General features: G+C 41.5%; 1 long non-coding RNA gene across 1 annotated transcript in view; it reads right to left on the bottom strand.

The window, feature by feature from the left end:
- LOC308593472 overlaps positions 1 to 12542 on the bottom strand; it is a 126365-nt gene that overhangs the window by 20477 nt on the left and 93346 nt on the right. The window contains exon 3 of the long non-coding RNA XR_014010967.1: positions 8292 to 8412. This is a non-coding gene — a long non-coding RNA (uncharacterized lncRNA). The remainder of the gene's footprint in view (positions 1 to 8291; positions 8413 to 12542) is intronic.

The following is a 12542-nucleotide window of genomic DNA, read 5'->3' as shown; positions in this document are numbered from 1 at the left end:
TGTCTCCCATGCACTCGGTTCAGTTATATATTTATTATCATGAGTAGCAGCACTCTCCTCCTGCTATTATTCTTAAAAATGTTTATAGGCCACCTTCATGACTCACTCAAGGCAGCTTACACCAGAAAATATGAAAATAAAGCTTCTAATAGAGACAAGGAAAAAAATTCTACTACTTCTTGTACATTCACAGCATTAATAAACCAATAGTAATAAAACCTCATTCAACCAGAGACTAAAATACAATTTAACAGCTTCAGCAGCCTCAAAGAGCAGAAAGGTATCTCTCAAGAGTAAGCTACCAAGGGAGGAAAAGGGTCTTCAGGGCCTTTCAGAAGATCTGCAATGTAATAATTTCATGGAGGTCTGCTGGAAATGAATGCCAGAGCCATGGGGCCACCATGGAGGTCCACTCCCTTGTGCCTATAAACTTCACTAAACATGTATGTGATGAGAGTTCAGTGTTAGGCATCTGCTTAGCATTCTGCTTGTGTCTGCATGGTTCCTTGTAAATAATTCTCTCTCTTGAAAATACAGTGGTCCCTCTGGTTATTAACTTAATTTGTTCCAGAGGTCCGTTCTTAACCTGAAACCATTCTTAACCTGAGGCGTGCTTTCACTAATGGGGCCTCCCGCTGCCGCCGCGGAATTTCTGTTCTCACCCTGAGGTAAAGTTCTTAACCCGAGGTACTACTTCCAGGTTAGCAGAGTTTGTAACCTGAAGTGTTTGTACCCCGAGGTGTTTGTAACCCAAGGTAAAGGTAAAGGTACCCCTGCCCGTACGGGCCAGTCGTGTCCGACTCTAGGGTTGTGTGCACATCTCACTTAAGAGGCCGGGGGCCAGCGCTGTCCGGAGACACTTCCGGGTCACGTGGCCAGCGTGATGAAGCTGCTCTGGCGAGCTGGCGCCAGCGCAGCACACGGAAATGCCGTTTACCTTCCCGCTATAAAGCAGTACCTATTTATCTACTTGCACTAAGGGGTGATTTCGAACTGCTAGGTGGGCAGGAGCTGGGACCAAACGACGGGAGCTCACCCCGCCGCGGGGATTCGAACCACCGACCATGCAATCAGCAAGCCCTAGGCGCTGAGGATTTACCCACAGCGCCACCCGCGTCCAAGGTACCGCTGTATTAATTTTCAACACTGATGAAAACCTACAGCTTTTTAAAACAAATGTCCTGATTTAAAGTTCAAAATGGTATTCTCTCTCCTCCTTCCCAGTTGAGTATCTCCATTGCGAAAGTAACTGATAAGTTTGGGTGGTTGCTACTGTTGTTTAAAATTAGCCCCACTGAGTGGATAAAGCCTATCAAATTTCATATAAATAGGTTCAAGAGGTTTGTGCCAGGCATAAAGACTTGAAAAAAGCCTTGTTTTTAAAAGAAAAATTCATAGTAAAACTGAATGAATTTTTCAGGCATAGTAGCCCTTTCTGAGCTGATGGAGCCTGTACATTCTATACATTTCCAGAAGTATAGATGTAGAGCAGCTGGTGCAAGAATCATAGAGTTGGAAGCAACCATGAGGGTCATTTAGTTCAACCAGCTGCAATGCAGGAATCTTTTGCCCACCATAGGGCTTGAACCCACAACCCTGACATTAAGAGTTTACCAACGGAGTTTTCCCTTCCTTCTGCCAGGTATTTTCTTACATTGCCTCAAGTTTTAAAAAGAGCCAAATGAGGGGGGAAATTAATCTAAATCCAGTGATTCCTCCCAGTCGCTGCAAGCAGAACTCTTCCATGGCTGCAAATAAAGTGCTTCTTGTGATTGTGGATATAGACATGTTTGACTTTCCTTCCTAAAGCTCCCCAGTGACCCTGTGGTTTCACCATTTTGGCAGTGCAAAGCAAAATAATTAATTTAGTCGAAATCCAAACATATTTATAACTTCATTATTGAACTTGTTTGTGGTGGGAGGTTTTTGTTTTGTTTCGTTTTTGGTCTTGTCAATAGTTACTTTGCAAAAATACAGCTGGAGCTGCCAAGGAGATGATTCTTATGAAGAGAGAAGCTAAGCAAAGCTTATTATTGATCAGTAGACTCAGACATTAATGGAAATGGCTAAATTGGAAAAGATCCTCTTTACACACTATGGCAAATTGTATTTATTTGATCAGGTAGGGCAACCTTTTATTGAACGGTGTACAGCCTTTGCTGTTAAACAGGCTTATTTTCATTTTTGCACAGCTTCAAATAGTTCTGGAGATGGCAACATTTCCTTTTTTATTTTCTCTCCGTAGCTCTCTTTTCCTATCAAGGTTTGAACCAAATCTTGATTCTTTCTATATATTACATGAAATGTATTGCTGCAGCTTATCTCTGTGGGTTTTCTATACAGCCCTTTTGCCTTCACTGGACTTGGGATGACATTTATTCCTCCTAAAATCGGGAAATATTCCTCAGTTATTTTCCCAAGGGCACAGCCCAGAGTATAGAGCTGAAGCAGGGCTGGCTAACCCTTTTTTGGTCCAAAGGATGCATGCACATCACCAAAGCAAAAGTCTGCTGCACCACATCTTCTCTCTTTTACACACAACACCTAGCACACACACAAATGTGAACCAGTCTGGTGTAGTAGTTGGAGCATTGGACTAAGACCTGAAAAACTGGGTTCAAATTCCCACTCGGCCATGATGAAGCTCACTGGGTGATCTTGGCCTAGTTTCTCACTCACAGAGTAACCTACCCCACAGACTTGTTGTGAGGATAAAATGGGGGAGAACTCTGTAGGCCATCTTAAGTTCCTTGGAGAAAAAAGGTGAGAGATAATATGATGCATTTTTAAATTGCCTGGGTAGATAGGTCCATCGTGATCATGTATATGGTTTATTTACTGGAGCAGTTCTGAGCTGCTGATTACACTATGTTTTTTGGTGTTTGATTTTCAGAATGCTGCGATGGTTAATAAAGATTCTTGCTTGAATTTTTTGTATATTTTAAAATATCTTGTAAGTCACCAAGAGCCTGCTTCGATTTAGGCACTAACAACAACATACAGGTCCACAAACATATGTAAAGATCATACTTTGAGCACACACATGCTCACTGTACACGCCCTCTCTACATAACACACACACACACACACACACACAGAGAGAGAGAGAGAGAGAGAGAGAGAGAGAGAGAGAGAGAGATCACCTAGGCCAGCCTTTCTCAACCTGTGGGTCCCCAGATGTTGTTGGACTACAATTCCCATCACCCCTAGCTAGCAAGGCCAGAGGTCAGGGATGATGGAAGTTGTAGTCCAACAACATCTGGGGGCCCACAGGTTGAGAACCACTGACTAGGCTTTGCTCCTTAAACTCCATCACTGCCTCTCCCAATTTTCCTCCTCATCACCCTACAGGTTCTTCTTATTTTCTTGTAGCAGGAGCACAGTGGTGGAATACAGCATTTCTGATGTTAGATATATTTCAATAAATAAATACAAATCTGTTGAGGGCCAAAAACATGCCTTTATTTCCACACTGCACTTCCTGAAAAGCTCTGCATGTTAAACTTTCTTCTTCCAAATGTCCAAAATAAGAACAAGTTTTGACAAGACAGAGTTTGATTGAAACAGCACGACACTGGCAAATTGCACACTCCACTGGAATTTGGACTTTGCCCATCTACAAGGTACTGATTATATTGTGCATGCCTTGGCCTGTGCTGCACATGAGGAAAGATTCCTTTTTGGACTTTTGCACATAGAAAAGAGGGAGGATTTTACACACTGGGGATGAATGTTAGAAAGAAAAGAATGGGCATTGCGGAAATCAATCTCTCTTTTATACACTTCCAAATTATTCTCCTAAAAGAGAGGCCTCCAGCCGGTCTGTCAGTCATGATAAAGCTATCACTCTGAGATATATTACAGGTTTTCTTTTCATGTTTTCAATGGAAAACATCCCACAGGTGTGTTTACATTACCGGAAAATATATGAAGATTAATTATATGTCTGAGGCCTGAAATTTATCAACATATATTTTTTGAAGATTTCAGCTGGGTTAAAATGAATGGCTTTTAAAACATGCTAGCTAGAAAGTTTTGAGGAAAATAAAGCACTTTCAGAAACACACACACACAACACCCAGAAATAACCGATCTATTTTAATGAGTTTGTGGTAGAAGTCTATTCTTTCTATTGTTTGGATAAAAGGTAGGTGAGGAACAACTGTGAAGAACCAAACTTTTTTTTTAAAAAAAACCAGTCGATTGTTCTCTGAAATAAGATAAGTCTGACCACCAGAAGCCAATTAGCACAACTTCTTTAATAGCAGAATCTAGCCTTTTAGCAGCACTAACTAGATCATTGCTATTAAACTGTACCACCAAGTACAATCCTTTAGAAAGGATTGCAAGCAAGGCTGGAGCTGTGACTTGTCATACCGAAATCTAGACTGGAAGAGCATATTCTCCAGCTCAACATCCCTGAGTCTAGGCCTTGAGATGTAGAAGAGGCTGGATTGTGGAGAGACTACTGTTATGTAGACAAGACAAAGATCGAAGAACTAGTATAATACCAATAAATTTCATGTTGCCTGCCAGTTATAAGGGCTGCTACACTCATAGGCCCTTGTGCACCAAAAGGGAACTTTGATATCGAAATACAGACATCCCCAGGTACTGATGTAAGCTAAGACCTGGCTTCAGACACAGAGATGGGTGAATCTGTCAATCTGTTACTCTCAGTTTCTCATTTTCCCAATCTTAAATTTAATTCTCTGCATTTCTACAGTGATTTATGATTTGTTTGTTTGTTTTAAAAATCCTTGTGAAAATTCACCATAATTTTATGTGAATTTTTCCCAATAGACACATTCTTCATGAAATTTTGATTGACCCGTCCCCATTTGTTTGCCAATTTTCCCTAACATAATGCATTTTGTATGTTATTTTCATGAATGCATGTATTTTTATGCTCACCTTGCCCTAATATACCCATTTTATGCAAATTTTGTGGTTGGAGAACTGCGCTGCAAAGTGTTAAAGTGCATATTTCAAAGGATAATTGTGCTTCGATTCACATATTGGTTCAAAAAAATGAAAACAATTTCTCCGCCATCCCTCCTCAGACCCCAAGACCCCATTGTTCAGGCCTCATAGCCCTTGATAAAGGTAGTGACACTCTCAACCTCCGTGAGGTGCACATAAAATCTGCTGAATAAATGGTGCACCACGAACTGAATAAAATTGAACAGAGGTTCAAAAGTCTGTTGACTTATAAAACATACTTGGTCCAATGACTATTCAAGTATATGTAAAGCATTAACTTGTTAGACATGTAACAAAGAAAGAAGCCCTCTTCAGGCAGTCAGACTGAAGATGTATTCAAATGTAGTCAGCTAGTGAAATGACTATCCACATCAGAAAAATCTTCGAACCTAAACTGAATTGAAAGCTAGCCATTCTTGCTCTTACTTAACCCAAAGTAATAAAGATGTGTATAGTTTAAGAGCAGAAGGGTGTTTTAATATTGATCTAGTGATGCTGGCAGATTTCTCCTTCTCAACCAAGGACTGCCTATTTTGAATGCATCCACTAAAGTCTTGAACTTGCAGTACTCACTTCCCCACAACTGCTCATAACTGGTTTTAGAAATGTATAGCAGTAATTTAAACTGCAGGAGGCTGCTGCGGGGGTGGGGGTGGGGAAGAAGGAACTGGTGCCTGATTTAAATAACCATCTTGACAAGCAACATCCAAATAATCTACAGTAGTTCAAATGTATTGGTCTCATTCTGGGAATTGAAGTTAGCCCAAGAAAGGTTTCTGATTTACTGCTGTTCAAGACCTAGACAAACAAATATATAACCATACATATTATTTATATACTTCCAATTGATGCTGGAGTAGCACTTAGGCAATGAAGTATGAGCTGCAATCTAAACAAGGAAAAGAAATCTCTATGCATTATACATCTTCGTTAATATACAAAAACTGAACACCTAGTCAATAGCACTCAAAATGGCCTAGACTCTTATCAGCAAAGTTCATACTTCAAACATTCTAGGTAACTGGCATGCTTACAACTCGAATTAAGAGGAGAAAAGACATTACTGTTTATTACTTTGTTTGAAATAGTCATATCTTGTCTTCCTGCAGGAGGTATCCATTACTGAAGTGCAAAACATTCCAAATTCATAGAGGGGGAGAAGAAAGAGTCTAACTCATTGGCAACAAGCCAGATATTTAAAAGCCATCATATAGCCTTAATAACCACAGGGCAACACTTGAACAAAGCCATATAGACTGTCTACTATGATTTTTTTCTACACATCTTAAATTTGCCCTCTTAGGTGTCAAGGTGTCAAGGTACGAATGGTCTTTGTTGCTCCTGGGGCAAGTAAAGATTATTAACTGTAGCAAAGTTATTATGGAAGTGGTCAGTCTAAGTAGTGATTCCACAGTTTGGTACAGAATCATGAAACAGGTTGAGGAATTGAGAAATCAAGCAATGCCAAGGGCTCATACTCAAGGCTAACCAAGGATTTATTATGCTATCAGTATGAGAAACTGCTTTCCCATGGATTACTATTGTGGAACCAAGTAGGTGGGGCAAAAGATGTTTTTCATCCCTAATAAGATAAAGGCAAAGGATCCCTGGACAGTTAAGTCCAGTTAAAGGCAACTATGGGATGCAGCACTCATCTGGCTTTCAGGCCAAGGGAGCCGGCGTTTGTCCACAGACAGCTTTCCTGGTCATGTGGCCACTACTAAACCACTACTAGCTCATGGAGGACTGTGACAAATGCCATAGTGCATGGAAACACCATTTACCTTCTCGCTGCAGCGGTACCTATTTATCTACTTGCACTAGTGTACTTTTGAGTTGCTAGGTTGGCAGAAGCTGGGACAGAGCAATGGGAGCTCACCCCATTGCATGGATTCAAACTTCTGACCTTCCGATCCACAAACCGAAGAGGCTCAGTAGTTTAGACCACAGCGCCACCCACATCCCTAATGGAAAGGATTGCAATGACTGGGTAGGAAGGAACCATTTGATTTGCCCCACCGCTAAGGATCAGGCACATGCATGGCTATCCTAGCATCATGGGTAGTAGCTTCCATGCTAGTACAATACAGTGAGAAGTTGGTTCAAATGTCTAGCCAAAGTCATAGGCTAGGAGATAATGTATGTTCTAATAGTATTGCTTCTTTTGAAATGGGCAACATGTAAGCCTGTGGTTGAATAATTACTGAATAAAAATGAGGAAAAAAGAAAACAAGTCAGATATTGGAGGTGAGGAAATGAAGAGCCAGGCAGAAGGCAAGAGAATAAAGAGACAATGAACATCTGCTTGTTGCAGGGCTTCATTCCTTGATTTGTGTCTGTGTTCAGAGTAAGTAAACTTTTCATTTCAAAACAAATTAAATACTGAAACTACATACAATGCCCACAGCATCCAACTCTTCTGATTCCAGAGACTGCCTCTAATAACATATATATCACAAAATGTTTAAAACAAACAAAAAAAGTACATTCTAGGCATTGCTGGGGAAAGTTTTTCAAGGCCAACTGATACCTGTTCTTGGCCTAATTCTTAAAGGCAGTTATTCTGGATTAATTTTAAGTTTCCTAATTACCTATGTAATCCTAATAAAGTCAACAAAGCTCCTCTAGCACAGGCAAGTTATGGACTGAAGCCTTCGTCACTTGCATCCCGATCCTGACAAATATGTTTTGCTGATCTGAAAGGAAGACTTGCATCCATCATGGACTAAGAGAGATCTAGCTGCTCAGATCCACTCTCTCACCTCAAAACAGCTCCTAGTGAGCAGAGACTGAAGGGCAACGTGAAAGAAGATCAAAGATGAGGGTGGGAAATGCCACCTGAATATCCACCTCACCACAGAAACATTTCCATTCCTGATGCTAGACTTGAAAGCTGTTTTTATTGTGAGAACCATTCATAATTCGCTTTCAAAACCCTTTAGGACTATGAAGCAGGATATAAGTATAATATAAACACAATACATTTCTGCTTCAAACCTTGGTTATTTTTTGATACCAACTGAAGACTCTTCTCCTCTGCCAGGTTTCCTGAAGGCCACTTACATCCCTGAAAGTTATTTGTGCACTGAATGACATGGTTATTCTGACTGGTGTAATTGATGGATAGAAGATGGTTTTGCTTTAAAGTGTATATTTTGTTTTAATTGTGTATTGTGCTTTAAGTGTCATGACCTACTCCCAAATTAAAAGGTGGGGTATAAATCTGACAGAGAAAGGATCTGCAACTAGTGAGAAGAGACACCAAAATCACTGGGTGTTCCCCACTTCGCTGGTGACATTATCTCTACCTGGGCAGGTGATGATGAAGACACTTTCCCCCATTATCCTCTTCTTTTTACACCTGACAATCAGAAGGATGCAAGGAGACAGTGAAAGTATTTTCCAGTGTGCTCTTCTTCTGTCATGGTTCTGGCAATGGGAAGAAAAAATGTAGGAAAACAGGTCTCATGATAGGAAAAGAGGGAAATGTAAAGAGAATGCTTGACTTGAATTCTGGCAATGGGAAGAAAAAAAAGTAGGAAAACAGGTCTCATGACAGGAAAAGAGGGAAATGTAAAGAGAATGCTTGCAGGAGTGCACAGTCAGGCTATGGAGACAGGATTTCTCCTTCCTTTCTGTCCTGCATAATCACGTGCTGTTTAAATGGAACAAACCACATACACTGTGCATGCAATCCTGGCTGTTGCATGACCAGGCGTGACAGCCCCAGCCCCCAGAGATCATAAGAAAGGAATAAAGACTCTGACAACGTTATGGAATTAAAAATTAGGCCACAACTTTATTAAACTTCTGAATGTAGGAAGATCTTGGCTTAGGCCTTGGGCGTGTATCCTTCCAAGCCCCCCAGCTGGGAGAACTGGGGTACATCAGGGTAAATGGGATATGGGGGTGTTCTGTGAGACGTAAATGTAGCAGGCAGCCTAGCCCATATCCCTGCACGCAGGGTAGTTCACCTTTCAGTGTATGGCCAGTGACACCCCCTTTAAGAGGGGGACCCTGGAATCACCGCCGCAGGGGGGTGAATCACCACTTCACGCCCCCCAGCCCATTAAAGGGAAGAAAAGACTAAAGGATTCCACCCAAGACCAAAACCGCCAAAGTTGTGACGAATTGCTACAGGGAAGACAAAACCTGCCAATGCAGGAAAATTTCTTCCCGGTCCTTCAACAGCAACCAGTCAAAGACCGTAGCAGCGCCCGCTAAACAGGAAGAAAGAGTTAACCTGCAGACAAGAAAACATTAAACAAAGGGAGGGTGGGGACGGTGAATCTCCAGAGCTGACATTCTGGCTATTGTCGGCTCCACCCCCTATTTATAAATGGGGCTGTTCCCGCCTCCCAGCAAGAAACTTGATTACTGAGGCTGGGTGTGAACCTCCAAATAATAACACTGAGAGGCAAGCCAGCCCCCCCTTCTTCTAGTAAGTTCCCTGGGAACTGTAGCACTGTGCGCGATCCCACAAAGGGCACCCACACTATAAAGCGTGAGTGCTCATTGCCACAAGTTGTGTGTATGTACAGGGGAGATTAGCACAGGTTGACAGACTTTGTAAGCCTGGACTGTAGAGACTGGAAGCACCGATTCCCAAATTAGAGTGGATGTACTTCAGGATGAGTACCTTTATTCCCTGTGGTGGGAGGTGGATAATTCCCAACATGAGGCATCTAGGAGTGGGAGATTTAAGGGAGCCCTCAAGTTGCTTAGACTGTGGGAGTGAGGCTGTACTGTTCTTACTCAAGTCATTCAAAAAAACTCAAATGGAAACATCGTGGGATAATCAAGCGTTACAGGCTTAATTTCTCTTATTTTGTTTTTCCTTCCTACACTATAAAACGTAATGTGTCTGTATGCAGTTTATAAGGGCCCATCAAGCTTTTTTTTTTTTTTAAAAAAAGCCTTCTGTTTGAAGTTTGCCTACTGTTGCTGGAAATAGAAACTTAGCATATGGTATAGTTGTAATTTGTCAAAGGAAAAAAGAAATACCTTCCATCTATTTACCTTGTGCATATGAAACACCTTCTTTTTGCATTTTCAAGTTCTTTGCTGGGGCGTGTGTAGATTGGGCTTTCAAAAGAAACAGTAGAAACCCAGAAAAGACAGCCGCAGGGGGACATCACCAAACAATGGCACTCAGAGATGGACAAACATATCTAAGCTCCATTTGGAATTTCATCGCAAATGCAGGTGTCGTTGAAGAATCGGGGTGGAGTTTGGTGAATTTTTCAAGTTCTAAATTGGTTCACATTTCTTGGTGCGTATATACTTCTTTTACAGGCCACACAGTATCTCTTGGGAACACCAGGCAAGAGTTTTACAGCAAGGAAGCGCTTAGAAGATATCTTCTGAAAAGTTCCAGGTATTATGAGCAGAGGAAATTCCTATATGAAGCCTGTCATTCCAATCAATCAATCAGTTGGTTCAAACTGACCATTATTTATGAACTACAGCAGCATCACTAGAACACTATAGTGTTTATACTTGATTTTCTCTTTACAATCCCAATTCACTTCATTGGGGACAACTGAAGTTTGATTGTGACTTGGTGACACTCCAGGAGCAGCTGAACAGAGAAATAAGACCTTTATGAAAGCTTTAAAATGGTTAAGAAAATGTAGAAAATTTGCTAATAGGAGAGGAATAGTACTTCCAGATATGATTAAAAATAAATTAGATTAATCGCGTATTTCAGAATGTATTGGCAACCTTTTATGCATATTAAATGTCAGAAGAGAGAAATTTGTTAGTAGCAGGATTCCTGAGTCAGCAACTCAAGCTGCTGATGCAGTCTCCCGGGGAGGCAGGTGTGGAATCATTTCTTTACATGACCTGATTATGAAGGGAGTAGAACTTCTCTTATATATATATATATATTTGGGGGGAGGGGGTGTATATTTTGGTGGTAGGCACATGCTTTGCATGCCGGAGATCTATACCTCAATCCCTGCCAATTCTGGAAAATGGCAGCAGAGGATGTGAAAGACCTCTGCCAAAGAGGAGACAGTGCTACTCAAATACTGCCATTCAAATTAGACAAGGGTTGGCTCCATGGGCAAATCATCTGACCAGGTAGAAGGCAGGTTCATAACTTCCCATATCTTTTTTCCAAGGACTGGTGTTTAAAAACCTAAATTGCCTGTGAACCCTGAGCTGGACTCGGCATGAGATCTGGATGCCAAGGGGGTGGAGATGGGCTGCTTTTGCTTGCCAGGCTCTTTTTTTTCCTGGCCAGAGATTGGCAAATGAAGCGGGTAGGACTGGGGTCAAATCCAGGATCTTTTCTTTCCCCTTCAAAGCAAATAAATAATTTTGAAGCAAGATTTAGTAAACAAAGCCTAGATTTGGGTTCTTGTAATAAAAAGAAACAAGGGCTGAAATTGCCTTAGGCCTTGAAACACAAGATATTTTCATTATCTTTCCTCACTGAGCTGTGTTGCCATTCATTGCACACCCTTAGAAACCACCAGTAGTTCCCTTGATAGATGAGTGGCATCTTCTCCAAGTCTCTTTCTTTCTGTCTCTCTCCTTTGGTTGCCAAATTGCCTATGCTATGTTATAATTTCCATAAATGAGCAAGCAGGAGGCTTCTTCCTTCAGAAACACATTAGAGCCCCACAAGCAGCCCAATCAAACACCGAAATCCCTTGAAAGGGGTCAAACTGTTTGAATGAATCGCTCAAGGATGCCTAATTCCCCACCCCAACCAAAGGGCTCCCTGCCTCCTTTGCTTACGTTCTTTTTTCAAGCTTAATCTGAGTCGATACTGTGATGCAGTGGCAAAAAAACCCCCATAATGCTATTCTAGGCTGCATCAACAGAAGTATAGTGTCCAGATCAAGGAAAGAAATATTACCCTTCTATTCTGGTCAGGTGTGATCAGACCATACCTTGAATACCTTGTCCAGTTCTGGGTGCCACAGTTTCAGAAGGATATTGTCAAGCTGGAACGTGAGCAGAGGAGGGAAACCAAGATGATCAAGGCTCTGGAAACCAAACCTTCTGTGGAACGGTTGAAGTTGTTGGATATGTTTAGCAAGGAAAAGAGAAGGCTGGAGGCCTGCAGCACTTCTGTTTGTCCTGTGAATTGGAACAAATGTCAGTCAGGTTTTCTGTGGGGATTCAGCAGCAAACAGTGACTTTTCCCTGGGAAAGCAGGGTAAGCAATAGGACAAAAAAAAGAAACCTCTTGGACAAAATCACAAGGCAAACAGGAATGTGGCTAAGCCAGAGAAGTGAGATGGGAGCCATTTTGAAATAGCTGAATGGCTGTTATATGGAAGATGGAGCAAGCTTGTTTTCTGCTGCTCCAGAGGGTAGGGCCCAAACCAATGGATTCAAGTTACAAGAAAGGAGATTCCAGCTAAACATTGGGAAGAATTTTCTGGCAGTAAGAGCTCTTTGATGGGGGAACAAACTGTCTAGAAAGATGGTGAACTCTTCTTCATTCGATGCTTTAAAATAAAGGTTGGGTGGCCATCTGCCATGGATTCTTTAGTTGTGATTACTGTGTTGCAACGGATTGGACTAGAAGTCCCTCAATT

This window comes from Podarcis bocagei (genome assembly GCF_964188305.1).
Source record: "Podarcis bocagei genome assembly, chromosome: 8".
Lineage (NCBI taxonomy): Eukaryota > Metazoa > Chordata > Lepidosauria > Squamata > Lacertidae > Podarcis > Podarcis bocagei.
Note: the sequence above shows the minus strand (reverse complement) of the source record. Positions and strands in the feature narration are given on the sequence as shown.